An 8,115-nucleotide genomic window follows, 5' to 3' on the forward strand; every position below is an offset into this window, starting at 1 on the left:
TAATTCTATGAAAGAGAAAATTAACTCAAGAACCCCTTCTCAAGGACTGCCATCAATAAAATATGGAAAAAATTTCAAATAAAATTTGTCTTGCCTTTCACATTATTTTTATCTATTTAATTTTATAAGTACAAGTAAATAAAGAAAATGTAATACTATTTCTTTATCAGTGCTGGAATTCATGGAAAATATAATGTCAAAAAATAGAATTCTGTTATCTCTTTGCTATGCTATATTATTGTGGAACAGTTGCTCTTAATGTTTTTTGGTCATTGACTACTCTCAGGGACTTTTATGGGTTATCTCCAATTTCAGGGGTCCACAAAATAAGTCTTCCATGTACTCACCATCAAAAATTCCTTTTTACTAGCATGCAAATAATGATACATTTTATAATCACATTCCCATTTTCTACTTTGCCCCAGTGGTCTTTTCTTGTAACTGTGAAATACTTAACACAGACTTTAGTGTGAAAATAGGGGTTTTGTCCCAGGTTTTTTACCGCCTACCTGAGTGACCTCGACAAGTTACTCAATTCCTTGTGTCTCAGCTTCCTTATCTTTGAAATAGAGCAAACATTCTGTTATTATGAGGTAAAATTAGGTAATATATGGAAAACTGCTCCAAGTACAGTAAAGTACTTCTCTAAGTTGGTTACTATTTTTCCGGTACACAACATAATACCTGATCAAGTAGGTGCTCAATAAATATTTGAAAAATGAATACAGTAGGTAAATAAAATGGTGACCATTTCCCTTCAAATACTCTGTTGAGATTTAGATTGTTACCATGAGAGTTTATGTTTACTGACCTAGGTCTTCAACTTGAAAGTGTTGCTCATTATCTTAGTTACCTCTGTGTTAAAAAGCATTATGTTAAAAGATGTTAAAGGCTGTATTATACTACAAAGCAATTAAAAAAAAACTATTGAAAGCTATAGCTTGAATCCTTTGGGTCAACAATGAAGAATAACATTTTGTTATTCATAACAATTTGTTGTTATGAAAGTGCCTCACAGAAATAGAAATAACAGCTTTCTTTCCTTTCTTCTCTTCCCTAGAGAAGCTCACAGTTTAGTAAATGCGTCAGTTGAATCATGCTAACTTCTACCGTGGTAAAAACTAATTCTTAAAATCTCAGTCTCCTAAAGTAACTGAAGTTTATTTCTCACTCATGATCTACGTTTCTTACATGTCTCTTAAGACCTCTGTTTTTTGTAATTAATCATGGGCCAGGCTGATAGAACTGGTATCATCTCAAACATTTCTAGTTGCTGTGCCAGGGAGGTATAGTTCTGGAGGGTTTCATATAAGCAATCAGATGTTCCTGCCCAGAAGTAGCATACATCTCATCTGCTCACAGCTGTTCAGAACTAGTCACACAGCCAACTACAGTGGCCTAGGAAGTGCAATTCTACCATATCCCCAGAATGCAGAGCACCACAAATACATCGCAAGCTGCACTAAGGACTACCATAGTAGGGGTATTATTGTTTTAGATGATCTCAGTTTACACTTAACTCATTCATCCATTGAGAAATAGTGATCCAAACCAAGCAAGATCTTCCCTGTGTTTTTTTTTCTTTTTCTTTCTTTCTTTTTTTCTTGTAGAGAAAGAGAAGCAGGAGATTGAGGAGAGAAACAGTTAGGAAAAATGGAGAAAAGAGGAGAAGAGAGATATAAAAGAGAAAAGTCAGGCAGAAAAGCAGGGAAGTTGGAAAAGAGCAAATCAAAGAAAATATAATTATTCCAGAATATTTGTAATCCAATGAAAGGATGTTGGTAGCTACAGCATTTTAGAGACCCCCAACTTCTCTTAGAAATTTTCAGAATCACTAGAGTTCTTAGGAGAGCTTTTCTGTTTTCTGTTTCCTAATCAAATAATTGTAGAAGTTAATATATGAACATTTATTTTCAAAATGGTTTCACTGACATCATCCTGCAAGATTATTATATTATGTCCATTTTATAAACACCAAACCTAAGGCCCTGAGGAGTTCAATGAAAAGCTGTCCCACTGGTGAATGATTCAGTGGTTAGGTGGGTTATGTAGTGGAGGAGTATCATGTTCAAAGGGGAAAGGGTTAGAGTGAAGAGACCTAAAGGGGAGAGAATATGGGCCCAAGAAAAGAATGCAGGAATGAGAAAACCCTAACTCCTAAGCTAGTCTTACAATGTGGCAGAGGAGTTTTTGTTTGTGACTTTCTCTGGCCTCTTTTGGGCATGACCTCTTGCACTTTGGATGACATTTGAGATTATTTTAAAGCCATAACAATAATCAGAGAGAGTGGTCAAAAAATGGTAATGTGTGAATTAAATTTTCCCAGAACTTGTTCAGAACACAGGGCACAGGAAAGCACGTTTTGACAGAGCCACCTGTGCCAACTCCCTGCTGATGAGCCCTGGGAGACGAGGTTTTGCAGAAGGACTTCAACCTGCAGGCTTGGTCACTGCCAAGAGCAGCAGATGGCACTTGCTGGACATAGTTGCCTGTTAGCCTGGGGGGGCCTACCCATATAGCCTGACAGTATACACTAAGTTCAGCTATTCTGGACAGGCCCAGGAAGCCCCCCAAAGGAGGAAAATATTATATTAGGTTCAGTATAGTTTTCCCAGTGCATAGAAGGTACATAATCTCCTGATATATGTTTTTTAAATCTGTATTCTATTTTTATACATCTACTTTTCTTACAAAGGGGTATATTGTAATGTTACCCTGCAATATTCACATTTTTAAGGTATTGAAGGACAACTATTATTTTGAAGGTGAGATTTCAAATTTTTCCTGGGAAGAATAAAACTTTTCCTGGGAAGAAGTTTTTGGCAACTGGTCCCTTGACAAACATCCAAAGAGCCAATCACTGCACATAATTTTAAAAGCTGAAAAACTAATGATGATTTTATGGGTTCATTAACCTTATAGCATTGTTGATGTGTTCTCACAGAACTCTGGAAGGGGGTGGAGAGGTTGGAAAGAGTGTTCCTGTGAGTATCCCACTGGGAAAATCTCTATATACATTTCTCCTTGGATTGTGTTAATAACTCAGCCCAGGGCAGAGCCCAAAACTGCTGGCGCAGCACATGGAAGGAGTTCCTGCTCCATCTCTCCTCTTGAGCCCAACCCATCTCTACTCCTGCTGACAGCCCTGCCTCAGGTTGGCAAAGCCTCTATGTGGCTGTCAGAGAATCATACTTTTCCCACCCCTCAGGGGCACCACCCACAGGACTGCCATCTGCTGCTGGGTCCAGGAAAGGTTCTCTGCCTGTAACTCTGGAGCACAAATTCTCTGAAGATGCTATGGTCAAATTTTCATGGGGCATATTGACTTGGGGACAAGGTTTTAGAAACTCTCTGCTCACCTCCCAGCAGTGTGTACCAGAAAAGGAGCAGATGGGTGGGCATGTAAAATGTCACTGTTATGTTCTGGCTAATTTCCTCATACTCATGAGACATTAAAGAGTAGAGAGCCACAATAATGTGTGATGACTTATAAGGGCTTGGAGCTCAAAGTAGAAGCACATATTTAAATTGGTGCCAGCTATATGTATGTATGTGTATACATATACACACACACACACATATATATATACATATATGTAAAGATGGTGAGATATACTAGGGCATTGCTACTCAAGTGTGGCCCTGGAACCAGCAGCAAGAGCATTACCTGACAGCTTGTTGGAAATGCAGAATGTGAAGTCTTAGTCCAGATTTATGGAATCAGAAACTATATTTTAGAACATCCCTAGGTGATTTATAGACACATGAAAGTTTGAGAAGCAAACTGAGACACATTTATATCTTTTGGAATATATAGGACAATTGAAAGAACAAAGAATTTGAAATCAAAAGATGGGTTCAAGTGCTTGGTGAGGGTGATGGTATAAACATAGTTACAGATACGTTCCCCAGGTGAGGGAGAGAAAGGAAAGCAAAACAGGAGCAGCCAAAACAGGGTCTTGGGCATCTTTCTGCTATTCTTAGAGTCAGTACTCCCATGGTGGCAGAAATTAAATTTTCTCAAAATTTACTACTGTGGTCCCAATTTAAGTTAATTTAATTTATTTAGCAAACACTTATATAGCACTTACTATATGCCAGAAGAGCTCTCAGCACTTTACAAATATTAATTCACATAATCCCCATAACAAGCTTAGGGGGCAAGCATAACTAGCGTGACCCCCATTTTACAGAAAAGGGAACTGAGACACCTCCCTAGAGACACAATGAGATTAAATAATTTGCTCATAGCCACACAGTCAAGAAGGAACAAAGCTAGGATTCAAACCATGGAAGTCTGGTTAATGCTGGGTCTTAAACAGTAAGGTCAATTGCTTCATAAATGGCAGAGGTAATTGAAACCTGACCCTAGGCATTCTAAATGTGACTTTTGTTGGAAACCCTTTGTTGTACCATGTTGTTATATTTGCCATTAAAAGTAATGGCAAAAACGTAATTACTTTTACACTAATATTTATATTTCAAAATTGGTACGACTTTTGCTGTCTATTTCATCATATATTAGTGCGTATTATAACATAAAAATGATTCTTTTATTTACCTTTTATTGGCCAAAACTGATGTTTTCAGCCTCTGGCTTCACATAACTATTATAGTGTGGGTAAGCCTACATGAGAAGCACAGACTTAAAACTTTCCCAAGGACCATCTACAGCCAACAACAGCCAAAGAGACAAGCCCTGGGCCAAGAACATAACGCCCTGAAGGTTCTCCTAGCCTGAAGGAAAGATGGCCAAACCACAACTTCCATTGGAAATCATAGTTAAGTTAGATAACGTAATCACAGATAAGAAATCATAGTTAAATAATATATGCAATCTGGTGGGGTTGTTCCTAACTTGGGGAAGCTTGTAAAATACATTCTTGGTTGACATATTGTTCTTAGTCATACAATGAACTGTTACTTTATGCCTAGAGTATTCTTGCAAATCCTGCTTACCATTTTCTTTTCTGTCTCTCGCTTTTTCTTTTTTTTTTTGAGATGGAGTCTCACTCTGTCACCCAGGCTGGAGTGCAGTGGCACAATCTCGGCTCACTACAACCTCCACCTCCCGTGTTCAAGCGATTCTCATGCCTCAGCCTCCCAAGCAGCTGCTGGGATTACAGGCATGTGTCACCACACCTGGGTAATTTTTCTATTTTTAGTAGAGACGAGGTTTCACCATGTTGGCCAGGCTGGTCTCAAACTCCTGACCTCAGGTGATCCACCCATCTCAGCCCCCCAAAGTGCTGGGATTACAGGTGTGAGCCACCGCACCTGGCCCTGCTTACCATTTTCAAAGACAAAAAATAAGTTTGCCCATTATGATCTACCCATTTGGATAACAATTTAATCATCATCAATCCAGTTATTATCAAACATTCAAATATTTAGAACATCAGATATACACAAAAACCAAATAAGGGCTGTTGTCAAAGATTTCAGAAGATCTTATGGAACATTTTTCTTCTGAAGTAGAAAAATATACACAATTCTCCATGTCTTTTCTTGTAAATACGGTCTCACGAGACAGTTTGGTTTGCTGATATGTAGTTCAATTGTAAGCACTAAGCACAGCTGACTGTATTAAACTTTCTTAGTCAATATCAGAAAAAAAATGCAGAACAGGAAGGTGCTATAAGAAAAGCAAGACTGCTGTTTAGTTTCATTTTTTACAGTTTGAATCATTTGGCTTTATAAATATTAGAGTAAAATCAGAATCTCACCCATCTGTAAAGTATAGCCTGCACCAGAGTGAAGGTGCTGGATGTGTAAGTAGGCCTGAGGACAAAAGAAAAGGAAAATCACCTTCTTTCATCAGGGCAAACTGAGCAACTTTAGCCTGGTGGTGAAGCACATGGGCTCAGGGTTCAACCAGTCTGACTGGGTGACTGATTTTCCCACATAGTAGTTGTGGCTTCTTAGGGTTGTTTGAAGATTAAACAAGAACTGTGTATAAACCATTAAGCACAACCCCTGTTTGCCTGGATTTACAATATCGTACTCCCCATTTTCCAGCCTCTCAAATATACAATCCCATAACAAAAGATTTATTAATCCACAGTCATGAGGTTCACTGAGAAGCCAACTTGATAAAGGGAAGCCTCAGTTAACAATTTTGTGCCACATAACATGGGTTTAAAACGTTCATGGAGAGATTGCAGTAAGGAAATTTGAACACTGACTAGGAATACTTGATAATTATCCCTTTTTTGAGCCAACAAATATTTACTGAGTACCAAGTTAATACCAACTCACTACTGTCTGTAGAGGGTACAAGGAGTCATGACTCCTGATTTCTAAGACCTAACATCCTCGGGAAAATAAAGCACTTAAAAAAAATCTGTGATTCGGACTTTGTATGCCAATTGCTAGAGGTATATACTATGAAAGTTTCAAAGAAGGTGAGATTTCATTCAACAAAGCCAGTAGGAACAGCTTCAAAGGGAAACAGAACTGAGCTGGGCTGGGCTTCCCAATGAAGGAATCTAGGCCTCTCACAGGGCCCCACCAGCCTGCTCTGGGTTTGGCTGCTAGCTCTCTGACCTCATCCAGAATCATGTTCCCTGAACTCACTCTGCTCCTCCTCTCTGTCCTTCTTTCTGTGTCTTCAACCTACCAAATGTGCTCTGCCTCAGAACCTCTGCAATTGCTGCCACTCTTCCTGGAATGTTTTGCCCCACATTCTTTAATTGAGAGCTCCTTTTAATTATATCTCAGGCTAAATGTCTGTTCAATTCTCTCTTCTCTTTCTCTAACATTCAGCTTTCTCTGCCTTCCCATAGTTTCTACTCATCATGAAACTGTCCAGCATGTGGTTGGATTTGGTTTGAGGTCGTTCCAGTGGCTTGACATGGTCCTCACACTCCAATCACAAATTGACATAGTTTCCATGTTTCTTGGCTTTGATTCTCAAAATAGGCCTTCTATTTGACATTAGACCAGGTGTGCTTCCCTGGCCTGGTTGTTTGAGGTCATGAGGTTGGGGTTATGGTTTAATAGATTCTTAAAGAGCCTATATGGAGGGAAGGTAATAAATATTTCTCAATACTGTTGTCTACTGTGGTATTTTCCTGACACCATTGTTATTTCATTAATTCTATTAGTTTTAAGTTTGTTGCTTTAGGTTTCTAAATACCCAAATGCATCATCTAAAATAATAATCATTTTGTTTTCTTTATGCTTCAGTTTCTTAATTAAAAAATTTGAGGATAAATGACAATACTATGCTCTTAGATTTGTTGTGATTATTAAATTAGTTAATGCCTATAAAGTACTTAGGACAATATTTAGCACAGAGCAAACACTCAACAAATATTGCCAATTGTTCTTACCATTATTATTCATTTTCATGGCAAAGTCCTTTGTAGGACCTTTACATTTTGAGTAAAGTGTGGGAGATTGGTGGAGTAACTATACCAGGTAAGAGAAGTTATCATAAATATGCAAATATAAGGCATGATAACATTTTTAAATGTTAGATGATAAAATTATCAGCAAGTACATTTGTTAGATACGCTGAAAAAAATATTAAACTTAAAAGCTGATTTCACATGTTCCCACAGCAATATTTCTCAAGAAAATATTTGCTCCCTTTTCTACCTCCTTTTGACCACTGTAGCCAATACTCTCTAAACACCTATTATATTCCTGGCCTTCATCCATGTGATTGGGTTCCCCGCAGAAGAGCACTCTGATGAGGCATTGTGCTGACCCATGATGGTCAGGTAATAAGAGCATGACATAAACTTTTGTTACTGAAAGCCACGAAGACTTAGGGGCTGTTAATTGTTGCAGCATTACTCTGCCTCAGCTGACTGATAGACCATGAATGAAAAGCCCACATTCATACTTTTAAGTAGATACTCTAAATTCTCTGAATACAAAGTTAAGTGAGAGATCATCTAGCCGAACTAGTAGGTTGTAATATCTCTAGAGAAGGTAAAACAAGAAATATTTAAGTAGCTATGGGCATAAGATTTAAGCAATAGTTCTCAAAATTATCCTAATACCCTACATCTAGAAAAATTAGTTATCTATATGTTGAAATGAAATTCATACATGTTTAGCACCGGTAAGTGTAACTTTCTAAAAATTTAAAACAATATCCTAATT

This window comes from Pan paniscus, chromosome 3 (assembly GCF_029289425.2).
Source record: "Pan paniscus chromosome 3, NHGRI_mPanPan1-v2.0_pri, whole genome shotgun sequence".
Classification (NCBI taxonomy): domain Eukaryota; kingdom Metazoa; phylum Chordata; class Mammalia; order Primates; family Hominidae; genus Pan; species Pan paniscus.